The sequence below is a fragment of the Chiloscyllium plagiosum genome, unplaced genomic scaffold (assembly GCF_037043375.1).
Source record: "Chiloscyllium plagiosum isolate Xiang-an unplaced genomic scaffold, Cpla_swu_hap1 HiC_scaffold_30, whole genome shotgun sequence".
Lineage (NCBI taxonomy): Eukaryota > Metazoa > Chordata > Chondrichthyes > Orectolobiformes > Hemiscylliidae > Chiloscyllium > Chiloscyllium plagiosum.
This window is the reverse complement of record NW_028270168.1, coordinates 31,463,208-31,478,924: the sequence shown is the minus strand read 5'-3', so window position 1 is coordinate 31,478,924 and position 15,717 is coordinate 31,463,208. Positions and strand designations below refer to the sequence as shown.

Genomic DNA, 15,717 nt, shown 5'->3' with positions numbered 1-15,717 from the left:
CACTGTCAGCTGCAACCCTGTCAAACACACTCTCCATACAAAGCTCTCAATCAATCCAATCTTTCATTTGCTGCTAGGCAGATTTTCTTTTATTAGACTGTACTTTTCCAAGAATTTGCAAATTTTCTTCTTGATCGCTTCCAAATGTTTTTCAACCATCAATGTTTGACTGGTCTGTAGTTGCTGGTAGGTTTATGCACTCTCTTTCTCTTTGAGTTTGTGGGCAACATTTTCAATCTACCAGTATATTTCTTTGTCTATCCAGGGAGAATTGGAAGAATATATCCAGAGCTTTCACATTTCTTTTGGATGCATTTCTTCAGGGACAGATGACAGTTTTCCTGTTGTGAATGCTTCTCTTCTCTTTTTTTTTATCCAGTCAATTTCTCTATTGCCTCTTCCTTTTCAGTTGATATTAGAAGCATAATGTTTCGTGCAAGTAGATGCAATGTACTCATAGTTCTGAACTGGCCACATTCTTCCTTTGACCTTTTGTCATTTATGTATTTGAGATACCAACAGAGATATTTTGTTGAAGCTTCTCCTGTGTCATCTGTCCTCTTTCCCTCCATTTACAAGAACACTAATTCAAGGGGAAAATTAAATTTTATAATGCAAACAAGTGCTGATTGGATGATAAGTGGACACTGATCAGTTGAGACATTACCCTAGAAATGCATCATTTAATGATGATTAACTGCCAGACTTTGTTCACATTTTAGACCAGTCAGGTTGACAGAGATCAAGGCAATCAACCAGAAAATGGCTGTTGCTTGATTTAAGTTGAAATAGGTGCAATGTGCATGCATGTGTACATAGCCAACCAACTAGTTATGTATTGATAAACTACTTCCTGTTCCTTTTTGTTATCTTTTCATCCAATCTTGCCTGTAGCTAAATCTTTTGGCTCTTCTCCTTTCCTCTTACAAGTCCCCATTTTACTTTTTATATTGAGCTTCATTCTTTACTGAATTATGAATTTGACTTTTATCACCAGCTTCCTTTTTCCTGTTTCATTTCAATCTCTATCTTTAATCATCCACTAACTGCTTGGTTTGGGTGCCTTTCTTTTCCCATTACTAGGAATATATTTGGTTTTTACCTGGTTTTTCTTTTCTTTGAAAGCTTTCCATTCCTTAATTACCGCTTTATGTACCAATCTTTGATTATAGTTCACCTTGGTTAGTTCTCTCTCTTTGACTTTGTGGGCAACCTTTTCCAAATTATTTGTCGTTGAATTGTCTATTTGTATTGATTCTCGGGCTTTTCCATAACTATGCTAACCGAATGATATTATGATCAGAATTTTTCAAATGTTCTCCCAGTGAAATATCCTGTTCTTCAGAACTAGCGCCAGATTACAGCTCAACTGCCAGAAACATCAGACCAAATTTTTAAACAGCCAGTAGCTGGTTAAGGGGCTGGCAAGGGAATAGTGTCAACATTTGGGTCTTCCACTCTGATCAAATCCCAATTAATGAATAAGGGTCACCTACCCATAGCTGACTTGTGGGAGGGGGAGAAACATGCAAACCACCACCTGGCCATGACTGAGGTGACCACAATTGTCACCAAGTAAAGATGTTTCCCAATGCAAAAAGGCACTTCATAGGATCTCTCCAACTTGAGGCCAACTTGACATTGGCAGCTCCCACCTTTGCCTGTAGGTTTCAAATCTCCCTGGGCTGGAGGGTTTCCAACTGGACCTCCACCTTGGGGGACAGCATTCCATCCTTCATTGGTCAGCAAGTTTGCAACCTGGCCACTAATTGCTTTGCCAGTCAAATATTGCATTGGGCCTCAGGTGCTGTTCCAACCCTGCTTCAGAACCTGGACATATGCTCAACCGCAGTCACAATTGCAGAATAAAAATCCAATGGGTTAGTTTTTTTTTTACAGACATTCAGATACAGACCTCAGTTCTGAAACTATAGCACTCACTGTTCTTGACACTGGTGGTGTGGTGGGCCTTCACATTATTGAATACAGTAGCTAGATTACTTCAGAATGGATGTGAATGCATTGGAAATCACAACAAGCCAAATTTCTGTTTTGAAGCTGGTGGATCAATTGCAACACATTTTCTATTTTTGAGCTCTGACCAAAACAGTATTGGTGAATTTGAGCAAGGGACACTCACTTATTTGTCTGATTCCTAGTTGGTATTTATCACAGATATAACATGGCAAGTTATCCACTTTTGGAATATGGCAGCAATGTCCTGAGAGAGCTTTTTTATTTGCGGGGGAGGGGGGGAATTTAATGCCTAACTTCTGCCAGTAGCCAATGAGAACTTTGACCAGAATGCTTTGTAAGTAAAGTGTATTCACAAGGAAGTAATAGCTTGATGGAGTAGTGACCGTTTCAGTGACAAAACTATTTTATTGCTTCGAATCTTGAGCATGTGACTCAATTGCAAGTCACCCTCCTTGTTGTTTGCCTTTATAAAAAAATGCTGTTTGGGAAAATTGCATTTTCCTAGTACACTATTGATCCTCTTTTACATAGGAAGTTTTGGTGGTTGGGTGGACAATCACATGTGATGTAGACTGAGAGATTCAGATATATCTTTAGACTGCACTTCCTGACACACAAGAACATGTGTACTTAATCCCCCATAATGATTATAGTCAAAGAAATAAATACATAAATGAAAAAGAAATATGTCTGGTAAGAAAAATTGTTGTAGTAGAATTTTAATTTTTAAAAATTAGCTTAATATGCCTAATTGGAAATAATTATAGAATGGACAGTTGGTAATCATCAGATAGCTGGTGTCAGCAAGCATTGATATTTTTATGATTTTTATTAATATAATTTTTAACCTAGTCTAATGTAAGTTTAGATTTTGTTTTTTGAGTTAGTAATGAGCTTTCTGTCTGCCCAAAATTCATTATTAACTTGTAGCCATGATGATTTATTTTAAAACTGTTTTTTGAGGCCTAGCTTTAGAATAAATTGTTTTTTTGTGCAGCACTAATAGATTTCTGTTTATCTTTTGTGATCTGCAAGATAAGGTTTATGAGGATGTTGCCTGGTATGGAAGATGCTGACTATGAAGAGAGGTTGAGTAGGTTGGGTTCTTTTTAATTAGGAAAAAAGGAGATTGCGGGCGGTGGGGGAATCAGACTGAGGTCTACAAAATCATGAAGGGTATAGACAGGGTAGATAGAGATAAGCTTTTTCTCAGGGTGAAGGATTCAATAACGAGAGGTCACACTTTCAAGGTGAGCAGTGATATGTTTTAAGGGGGATACACGTGGCAAGTACTTTACACAGAGGTTGGTGGGTGTCTGGAACACATTACCAGCAGAGGTTGTAAGGCAGGCAAGGTAGATTCATTTAAGATATGTCTGGACAGATGCATGAGTAGGTGGGGAGCAGAGGGATACAGATGCTTAGGAATTGGGCGATAAATTTAGACAGTAGATTTGGATCAGGTCAGGCTTGGAGGGCTGAGGAGTCTGTTCCTGGACTGTAAATTTTCTTTGTTCTCTGTTCTTTCTTTGTAAACAATGGGACCTTGGTTTGTTTGACATTTCTGAAATGCTCTTAAGCTCAAGGGAAACACCTAACACGTAAGGAAGGAGCTTTTAGTTTTACTCTTGGGCTTTGTGCAGTCGTGTGAACTCCATAGGTGAATATGGCTACGTAGACCCATGCTTCTGAGAATGATGGAATATAGTGAAGTCAGCTACTTTTAAAGTGATGAGTTATTGTTAGTCTCGGATCAGGAATTCTGAGATAAAACCCTGAAAAGGTTACTTAAAGCTGAGCATGCTTTTAATGCAAGTGTATAAAAGCTTCAGGAAGAAGCTATCAGCAGTTCCAGTCTTTACATTAAAACAGCAAGTAACTTAAATCTACCAAGGTATTGGAGACAGGAACGCTGGTATGAGTATTGCAGGAGAATGTTTTGGGATGTTGCATCATTTGGGTACTGTAGAAAAGTTGTTTTCTTTTCAGTGTCTGAAGGATTGTTATGGGATCACACTTTTGCTGTGTGTTTAAAACATCTTTTGAATTTGATTAATGAGTAGATGGTTTGATTTATTCCACTTTATCTTAATTTCTTGCATTAATAAACTGTTTTATTGTTAAAGCAAAACCTGCAGCATTGTGTCCTTATGCTTCAGTGAGCAACCACTTCACTGAACTCAAAACAAATCAAAATATGATCAAGCGAGCCAGATTTCAGTCTGAAATATGACTTGTCCGGGAATAACAACAGCTGGGATCTTAACACATGTAAAAAGAGCTGCAGGATTAGGGACACGGTGCAGATTATTTCCACACATCACTAGAATCCCCAAGCTTCAAAGTCATAACTTTCCAAACGTAGTCACTCCCATTATGACTTATTTTAGAAAGCACTTCTTCAGTTTTCTCAATCCAGTCATTTTGTTCTGTTACACTTGGTGATTAACCATGAAAACGGTACGGAAAATTGATCTATTAGCCCATTCAGGATCTGGGCAGAGTATTATGTATGTCAAAAAGTGAGGAATAGGCTATAATGTCTAATCTTTAAAGATATTTGTCCTCAAAGCTCACTGACACGTCTTAGTACATAACGGGATTTGTATAAATTTGCTGTTTTCAAAAAGAATGATGCGCCTGTTTGAAATTTGAGTTTTGAAAAATTAATTTTCCTGACCTGCTTGTCATTTCCAATGATGTCAGCATTGGTTAACCACTCATGAGATCTTTATAATAAATTTCAGGCCAATTTATTCTTCATGCTTCATGTTTTTCATACTTAAATATATATTTATTCCTTTCATGACAGACTATGCCCTCTACCCAATCCCATGGTCCTTCATAATCCCTATGCCAACTCATTCTCATCATGCCAATGTCCCTGGTATCCACCTTAGACAGACATCAACACCCATGCAGAGATGAAATAAATTTGTATTAAATAAAGTGACTTGGGTCTGGATTTTTGCCATGGTGGAGAGGCTGTCTATCATGGCAAAGATGGCAGAGCTGATCAGACATTGGAAGACATACCCCCAAGCGACTTCCCTTTTTTTCCAGGAGTGAAAACTGAGTCCATTCTTAGTTTGTGTGTGTATGCTTTATAGAGGCAGCTGGCCATTTACATAATGAGCTGTCTCCACTGAAATGGAAGTGCTGGCATTAAAGTAGTGTGAAACTGGGAGTACAAAGAGCAGGTCTAAATTTTCTGTATTTGCTTGAAAAACCAAGGTATTCCTTTCAAGTGACTATGCCTCACCTCCCCACCTTCCATACTTTAGATAAAGTCCTAGGCGGTCATGGAATATGTAGTCAGCAACTTATTTTTGGATGGTGGGGTCTTAAATGTTAAAGGTATATACCAATTTATCTGAAAGCTATTCAGAATTAATACAGTGCTATCGAAGCACTTAAAGGGCTTGGTTTTTTTTAAAGTGTGGATTTAAATCAAAGTCAATGCTAGATATTTCATTGTTCATGTTGTCATAAACCAGTGGAGGATTTATGCTTTCTTAACCTGTCATTTTCATTAAGTGCCTGTTAAGTGAGCAATTTGATGGACAGTTCTGAGTGCTTCTAGAATAGAAATATTTGGCGTCATGTGAGATCATATTGAAGGAATTGAAATTTTTTATCAATGTTTTTAATAATGTAATCAATGCATATTCTTGTTTGAGCATTAACGTTTCATGCAACTGGGCAGCTCTTGCATCCAGCCCATGCAGTATCATGCAGCTGGCAGCCTCCACTTTCATTCTGAGGTCACGTAACATGTCTCCAAGGGCACCCTGTAACTTCTGAATGAAAATCCAACCTCCCAGGCCAGTTTTCCCAGGTTGAATTTGCAGAGCTGGGAATTCCCTGTAAAAGGAGGGCCTAAGTGTATATTGCAGACTTCATTTTTTGTAAAACAAATCTCCACTGCATTACACCTTAAAATATTTAATTCAGGTGTCCAAACCTTATAACAGCAAGCATTTATATTTCATTTATATTCTCACTTCAAAAGGTCCATAACTAATTTGAACTGTCAGTTAAACTGTGAAATGGCAGCTACCCTACTAGGAGAATGGACGGTTGTGAAATCCACCAGATAGTACGAATCCAGTAATTGAAACTCTCTCAGCCTCAATCAGTCGGCAGAGTAAAATAGCAGGCAGTGTTTTTTTTAAGCTTAAGGCATTTTATTTAAAAGATCTAAAGAGCAGTGTTTTTTTACATGCCTTGACAGCTCTCCTTGCCTATTGCTTTTCACACTTTTGACTGTTTATTCTGCAAGTCCATTGACCGTTCCAAACAGTGTGATAGTTAATGAGCATATGCACTTTACAAGTGCATTCGTGCGTACTTTTCACGATTGCAAAAGACACCTGACATCCCGCAGTAGGAAACAAAGAGGACTGCAGATGCTAGAGAGTCAGTCAAAACAGGTGGTGCTGGAAAAGCACAGCATGTCAGGCAGCATCCAAGGAGCAGGAGAGTTGACACTTCGGGCATAAGACTTGCATCAGGAATGTGGAAGGAGAAGTGAGATGAGATAATATGGGGCTGGGTAAGGGGAAAGATGGGTGGGAAGGCGATAGGTGGATGAAGGTGGGGGATAATTGTGATAGGTCAGTGAGGAGGGTGGAGTAGATAGTTGGGAAGGAAGGTGGAGAGGTAAAGAGGACAATGCCAAGGTGGAGGGTTGGATCTGGGATGGGGGTGGGGTGGGGAGGAGATTTGGAAACTAGTGAAGTCAGTGGTGATGTTGAGTGGTTGAAACGTCCCAAGGCAGAAGATTAGGCTTTCTTCCTTCAGTTGGTTGTTGACTGATTTGGCTTCAATGTGGTCTCCTCTGCATCGGGGATACAGGACACCAACTCACGGAGCATTTCAGGGAACATCTCTGGGACACGTACCAAACAAACTCACCGCCCTGTGGCCAACTATTTCATCTCCCCCTTCTACTCCCCCAAGGATGTGCAAGACCTGGGCTGCCTCCAGCATCAAATCAAAGCCACCCACCAACTGGGGAAGAACACCACCTCATCTTTTGCCTTGAGACCTTTCAACCACACTTCACCAACATAGACTTCACTAGTTTCCTCTTACTAGGACTACGCTGCACACCTCGGGTTTCACTTCCTTGGGCTTACAAAATCTTTCTGGAGTAGAGGCTGCTAGTGATTTAAATGACCAACTGTGTCTGTGAACTATGAATCCTGCCCCGGTTCTACTACTATTAAAATGAGAAGTGCTGTGCTTAGGGATGAGAGTTGCAGTTTCTTGGAACATCTTTCTATAATAGTACTTCCAATTATTTCCTGTTTAAGTAGCAGCTTATTACTATTACATGAGGAGCTGTATATATAGGTTACTAAATACACAAGTTCTTGGTTAATATGTATTACTGGATTAAAGTCTAAAGTGGTGTTTATATGCACCTTGAAAAATGGATGAAACTACTGCGTTAACTGGCATTACCTGCAGTTAATTTAAATTGCATCAATTCCATGAATGAGCAGCTGGGTTGAGTTATCTAGTTGTTCTGCTAAAAATAGCATTCAAGTCTGTCACCTGTCTTTAGCTAACTATTTGTGTTCCTCCCCAATAGTTGACATAGCAGTCCGTGTCTGGAGTTCTACAGTACTCTACGCCTGTTGTCTCATGACCCCTCCCTATAGAAACATGTGCTTGAATATCATTGCTTTGCTATTTTTAAGAAATTATGCTGTGCAGATTGGCTTTAACAGCCATCTCATTGGCATCAGGTTTTATTTGAAGAGAACTACAACCACGACAAAATGTTTTCAACTAATCTTTTAACCTTTTCAATTTTTTTCTTGACTTTTATTTGTCCTTTTCAAATCATTTATCTGTTATTTTCCTTCACCTGATGCCTTCCTGTGGGCACGATTTAATTTAAGGCATGTTTCTCAGGTGTAGTTGCTCTCTGCCCTGCATGAATCCAAGCCCCAGACAATGAATTTTAAAATGATTTTGGGATCTAAGGAACACAGCAACAAAGCATAATCCTGTTGTTACCCAACATCCAGATATCTACTTTCACTCAAGATTTGAGCAGTTTCATTAGGCATTCTGATAATAGTCATCCATATCAGCAACTTGTTTCCTAAACAGGGGTCAGTTGTGGTTTTCTTGCAAGTTTAACATAAGCCACAGATTAAACCTGGAACTTTTGAAGTCTGTTTGGTGTAGCTATTCACTATCTTAACATGTTGAGCAATTGAAGAGCTTGTTTCTAAGTGATTTGAAATTGAAATGTTGAATCTCTGATTATGATGATACAGAAATTGTCTGGTCTCCTTTGCAGAAGATTAAATGTTCAAAAAAATTTGTTCAAAATTATTGTGAGCATCACTTCAATAGCAGCGATAGTTGCAAATTAGTCTATGTGGCCACGTTGCATGAAGATTTTGAATCATTAGAACCCCTATAATAGGCTATTCGGCCCAACATGTCCACACTGACCTTTCAAAGAGCAGCCCATCCAGACCCACCCACCTACCCTATCCCTGTAACCCTGCATTTCCCATGGCCAACCCACCTAGCCTGTAAATTCCTGGACATTATGGACAAATTAGCATGGCCAATCCACTTAATTGCACGTTTTTGGATTGCGAGAGGAAATCTGCGCAGATACTGGGAGAAACTGAAAACCACACAGACAGTCGCCCAAGGATAGAATTGAACCCAGCTGCATGGTGCTAACCACTGAGCCCATGCTATCCTATTTGGCTGCTAATTGAAGACTTTATTGAATATGAAGACAGTATTCAGGGGGTGAAGACAGTGCATGACTGGCTGAATAAGGATTATAAATCCCAAGGCTAAGGGGTGACCTTATAGAGGTTTATAAAATCATGAGGGGCTTGGATAGGATAAATAGACAGTCTTTTCCCTGGGGTGGGGGGAGTCCAGAACTAGAGGGCATAGGTTTAGGGTGAGAGCGGAAAGATATAAAAGAGACCCAAGGGGCAACGTTTTCACACAGAGGGTGGTATGTGTATGGAATGAGCTGCCAGAGGAAGTGGTGGAGGCTAGTACAATTGCAACATTTAAGAGGCATCTGGATGGGTATATGAATAGGAAGGGTTTGGAGGGATATGGGCCAGGTGCTGGCAGATGGGACTAGATTGGTTGGGATATCTGGTCGGCATGGATGATTTGGACCGAAGGGTCTGTTTCCTTGCTGTACCTCTCTATGACTAAGAATTTTTTAAAAAAGTTTACACTAATAGTGAAAGTCAGTAATGGGTTACAACTGGCTGCTTTAAAGTTCAAAATAGATCTGTCACATAAATTTAATATTTTAATTTTGCTACTTTTTATTATTGGTCTTCATTGCTTGCTAAACCAAGAACTTCAGAGTGAAGTGTAGTCTCCACTAAATGACTACTCAGTAGGAACCTCCTTCAATTTGTCACACATCTCGATATCAAGCAAGCAAACTGTTTTCGTTATACAATTATTCATGTTAAGCAAATACCACTGAGTATTTGGGAAATTTATTGATACTTCATGATTCCTAATGTTAAATTTTTAACCATTGCCTGAAATGTACTGTTGTTTAAAATTAATTCCTTGTTAAATTATCTATTTGACACCTTTTGATAAAATATCAACTTCCCCATAAATGAGCACCACATAACTTTTTTTTCATTGTGGTTCAAAAGATACTCACTTAGCAAATTACTACTACATAAACGTTTTTTTTTCCCCTCCCTACAATTCAATTTTGTTTTAGGGCATTACTTTGTGCTCGGACTTCACTCTTTTGAGTGATCTGTAACAAAGCTTCATACACACAGTTAATACACTCACAGTATTTTTCTTTGTCTATGGCAAAGAAACGTTTTTTAAAAAAATCTCCATACTTGCTACTGTCATCACGGATGATGCAGCTGAAGTGCAGGACACAAGTTAACATCTAAATAGGAATGCTAGGAAAATGACTGGTCTGACATGTTGATGCAGTGCAGGACTGGTATTCTCATTCTGATTGCAATTTTGATATCGTCATGGCTGTTGCTCTGTGAAGTGGTTCAGTGATGCATTCAACCAGTATCAGTGATCAACCATCTATGTAGCACCATGTGAGATGAAGTTAAACTATCCATATTTGCGATGTAGCAATGTCATTTCTTATAAACACTATGGAGTAAAATGTTAATCTGTTTTGGCAGCTTGCAGAGATGGAATGTTTCTGGATTTTAAAGTTTCTGCGCATCATTCCAGTCAGTTGCTAAATGTTCATCTGTGTTTTAAGATATTCCACAATAATAGGCTTCTGCATATATATATATATATATATATATATATATATATATATAATATATATACACGCATACAGCATCTAATCAGATTGCACACATTAAGATTTTTAATGTAACTATATGAACCACAAATCATGTGCATCCATTCCTTTTTGTGGACCATGAGAGGACAAGGCAGACTGATTTCCATTAACGAATGGATAAATGCTAATTTCTCTTTAAATACCAAGAACAAGTTAGCCAATATACAGCTGTCTTAACACTGTTTCCAAATCTGGCTGAACCACCTTAAACTTTAGAACTTTTTTCCCAAACCTTTGCTCACTATGACCCCTATATCGAGGTTTGGAAATTATCATGACTCTTTTAATAGGAGTGGAATTGAACCAGACTGTGGGGATATGAGGGTAAAGCAAACCATGGCTATGGAATGGTGATCTATTGGAGCACGGGGAGGAGCTGTTGAGCTCCAAAGCAGCTGTTGCTGGCTCGCATTTGTGACCCCAAGATTTCAGCCCCACTTCGAAAAGCCCTTCTCTGAAGGGTTTGTATGTCAAAAACACTCCTACTCTACTATCATTTTGGAAAGAAAACGTAGTTGCTGTATTCTTTACCCTACTATCAGTTGTTTTTTAATTCCCTGTTAGCCACACCCTAATTATAAACATGAAAAGTCATACATTACTACTTCATCAAGATGAGTCTAAAAAAGAAATTGCTTTCTCTCTACAGATGCTCCTGGATTCTGCCATGTTTTTCCAGCAATGATAACATTTCAGGTCCTGATAGAGACTATTTGTTTTGCCCCTTACCCCTTTACTCCCGAATCAAAATGCCTTCATCCTGCTTGAATCCTGACCATAAGTACCTATCTGATTAGTTGCAAACCCCTTTCTTGGTAACTGCTCTAATAAGCTGGTTTCTTTTTCTTCTAACCTCAGTCCTGACCATTCAAAATTCCTTTCCTATTTCCTGTACTACCTGAAGTTGTAGAAACAGCCACAATTTTACTGCTTCCTAAAATATTCCTTTTGAAAATCCAGAGTCCAGGTTCATCACTTTTGTACTTTCCTGGGATGAATGTCACTGGCAAAATCAACATTTCTTGCATGTTCGTAATTGCCATGGAGAAGATGGGTGATGAGCTATATTCTCAAATTTATGTAGTCCATATTGTGTTGCTGTGCCTACAGTTTTGTTAGAAAGGGAATGCCAGGATTTTGAATATATGACAGAAGGAATGTTGACCTAGTTCCAAGTCAGGATGAGTGTGGCTTGGAGAGGAACTTGCGGGTGATGTAATAGGGTTTTGTTATATCTTTTTCTACACACTGTCTCTGTAACATCACTTGCAGGCAATGGATTGGCTTCCGCATGTCCCTGACGAAATCATCTGTACCTCTTCATTCCTGTCAAGCCCTTAATTAATTCTTTGCTATCAGACAATATGCTAACAATTCAATCTTTGATCATCTGTAATTTTATACAACTAAATGTACCAAAACCTGAAATCTTATCCTCAGCCACTAATAAATTTTGTACCATAACTGTTGACTTTGTTCCCCTAATCCTTTACTGTTGAGGACTGTGGAGTTGGGTCATTAAGTTTATTCAAAGCTGAGATAGACCGATTTCTAATCAGTAAGGGAATCGAGAATATGGGGATAAGGAAGGAAAGTTGAACTGAAATAACAGATAAGCAATGGTCTTATTGAGTGGAGGAATAGATTAAATGAGCAGAAGTAGTTTCCATATGTCTTGACTTACTGTTGTCTTAGTCTGAACCTGTGACTTGTTTTAGTTGTTTCCAACCCTTTGTTTTCCCTGATTAAAGTCCACCTATATCTACCTCTTCTGCCTCTGCTCTTTCTTTAAAACGTCTGTTGCTGACATACTCATTCATTACTTTGTCTTCTCCAGACTCAATTCCTTGAGTGATGTCCAGGCTGTGTTTTTTTATATATCTTCCATTCTCTGTAAGTCTCAACTGGAAGAAAAAATCGTGGGCCATATTCTATCCACTCCAAACCATGTTCACCAAGCTCTCTGACCTTGCTGATCTAAATAGGCGTCTGGTTCCCCCCAAGGTCTCCAATTTGAAATTGCTTCCCTATCTCCATAACCTGTACAATGCTACCTTTCCAGCACTGTCATTCCCCCAACTGTCAGTTTCACCTATTCGGGGATCCTTCCATCAGAACACACCACGCTGTTACTTAGGTCCCACACTTGGCAATTATGCCTTCAACCACCACTTCTCCAAGCTTTGGAATTCCCTCTTTTTCTCCAATGCCCTCTCTGCTTCCACGGTCCATCACTGACCACCATCTCCAGGTCTTTCATTTATTGCATCAGCAGTCAATTTCTTTGTGCATCAGAGCAGCACCTTAGGACACTTTTTCCAAATTAAAGATGCAGTATAAAATACCAATACTGATAAATTGTTGTTAGATTACATACAACTATTTTCCAATGTTTACATCTACATGGAATGGATGATGATGTTCAAAGACGACTGAAATGTCTAGTACTAAAATATTAATTACAGGATTGACATTTTTCATACATCTGTTATAATTCTGTGCAATAACACCATTTTTAATGGTTGGACATGATAGGGGTGGGAGGTATAGATGGAAATACATTTGAGTTTTTAAAAAAGGGAGTGGACAGCATGATGCATAATTTGAGCATGTGGATGTTAAAGAAGAGCTACTTTTGCTGATAAATGTCGCAATGTTTACCAGTTTCAGATATGTTGATGTATTACAGTCTCTTGCACTGGAACTTTCATATGCGAATATTTAGATGATTGATCTAGATTTATGACTAGTGTGATAGGTTAAAGTTCTAACATTAATATATTAATGTTATCACCTGAGTTTGTATGTCTTAAAATGGATTCAAAAATGCAATTTGTGATACACTTCTCTCCTGAGCATCCCCTTTTTTTTAATACTTTTCTGCAGAAAGTTTTTTGTGTAGTAAAGAGGCACATTGAGGTTTTACAAAAAGTGCATAAAAGTCTTGCATAGTGCAACATTGAACATTACACCATAATAATGAAACAGCATTTGCTTTAGCATTATGCTCCTAACTGGGAGTATTGCAATATGAATATAATATTTCAGTGATCGGGAAACCTGTGCAACCTTAGACTCAAGTTATATTTAATTGCTGTCACCAGATTCGTATTGTCTCTGTTGAACTGCAGTGTTTATGCCCTGTAATGCTAGTGATCAGAAAGAAACCTTGAGGTGATACATCGGGGATAAGCACCTAATATTGACATTGAAACAAAGTCTGAAAATTTGGAATTTACAGTTGGAGAGGTTTACAGCTGATGTTCCTGGACTTAGGAGTCGGTCAGTGAAAGATTAACTGACCATTTTTTAAACACACTGTGAAGAATCTTATTCACCCTAGGAGTGTCTGATGCCAAACTTATTATAGATTGCATGCTATGGTTAGAAATAGCAATGCAAAGTATTTTTTTACATCATGAATCAGAAAATACCTAGCCATCAGATTCTTAAAGAGCAGCTTAAAATATTATACTGCAACTGTCAGCCACTGCTTAAAATATCTTTTTTTTCACAGTATATATTGCACAATGAGATAAGAAATACAGCAACTATGGAAAGGTTTTAGTTTATTTTACAATTTCCCAGAATCAGATTCCCAATTTTATTCATTCTTAATCCAGCTCGTTTCCCCTGAACGTGCTTTGTAAATAAAGGAAAGTGGCATGAACAGAATCTATTCCCAGTTTGACCATTCTAATAAAATCATTGGATGATCAAGTATTTCGATCCAATAATCTTTATATTTACAAAAGCAGTATGTAGTAAATGACTTTGAAGTGGTACCTGTAAAGATCATGTTGCTGTGTGCAAAACTGAGCAGCTATTTGTGCGGTCCTATGATCTATTAGCAACTTTGATTAAAAATTACACCATTTGTTCTACCAATTAGAATAACACATGCAAGTGACTGTTGTCATTTTATTGCCAAGTTTGTCGTGCAAACCCTATTGACAAGGTTAAACAATATTAAAAACTAACCAGTTGCAGGCCCTTGCTTTTCATACATCTGCCACATATCATTTTTGGAGTCCATTTTTTAATATTAGCAATCTCCAAACATGAAGTCACGTCATGAAATGCATGTAGATATAATGAAAATGCTATATTTTGAGATCCCCTGCATACAAAAACAATTGTCTGTTCTGATGAAGAGTCACCAGACTTGGAACATGTACTCTGCTTTCTTCCCATGGATGCTGTGAGACCTACTGAGTTTCTGCAATTTTCTTTTGTTTGAAAAGTATTGTCTGGTTGTGGAATGTGGGAAGGCTAGACTAGTCCTGATCTCATTGCTTCTGCACCTGGTATGAAGTTGTTTCACAATATAAATATTGTACAAATCAAATGTTTTTTGTCATAGTTGCTTTTTGAGTCAACAATTGATAGCTATCAAAATACATGAATTTTAAGCATTGATCAGTTGTTTGCTTAAAGCTACTTATTTTCCTGTATCTCAAATTCCATTAAATTCTAAAACTCTAAGCTTTAAATTTTGGTGTTCAGGCAGTCTGTCACTTTAAAATTTGGAACCGGTTACTAACCAATTAGTGTTTTGCTTGGCAACTCCAGATGTTCTGATGCTAGGTGTACTCTTGTTGACCTTTTCTAATGTCTTAGTGTTAATGTGTTCTTATGCATGACAGACTCTCTACCCTCTTACAAATCCAATCTCCCCACCCCCTCCTGATGGATTAAATTACTAACTAACTGGCAGACGAAGAAGCAGTGCTGTGGTATTCTGAGTTGTGTTGAACTGTTGAAAATTCTTTAACTCAGATGTGGTTTCTGTATAATACTTATGAGCACTTGAAACTAGAAAGATAACTGTACTGAAGAAATATTACATTGCAGACATTTATTTCATGTAAAACTACTAAACATTAAGAAAATTCTTAAGATAATTTCGTGAATGTACCTAACTGGTATTGTTGTAAATTCAATATTAAAAAAAGTCCAGATTTTCTGACGGCTGAACAGCCGTTACCCAAATCCCATCGATAATGGAATATGTGATCCTTGCAGAGTACCCACCTTAGCAGATTCTGAAGGAATTACCCAGGAAATTGAAGATTGTGCTACCAATTTTCCATTGCTTGGAACCTTCTGAAAGTTTTCATTTAATTCAGAGGCTTCCAATTAAATTAAGTATAATAATGACTCAAGAAATGTTAGGCTATTAAACACACAGTCTAACTCCTTTGTAACTATTCAATTTAACCCATACCCTTACCCCTACCTTGCAACTCCCCTGCAGCTGGACTGGAATCCACCCCCTGACGCCAGACCAGAACACAGGCCTAACACCCACCCACTGCCCTTACCCTGACCAAATTTCACCCACCCACCTAGACCAATCCTAAACACTACATCAC

The 15,717-nt window shown here is 38.3% G+C and overlaps 1 protein-coding gene across 1 annotated transcript in view; it reads left to right on the top strand.

The window, feature by feature from the left end:
- The window catches only part of LOC122563694 (microtubule-actin cross-linking factor 1), a 536,485-nt gene that overhangs the window by 385,594 nt on the left and 135,174 nt on the right, over positions 1-15,717 (top strand).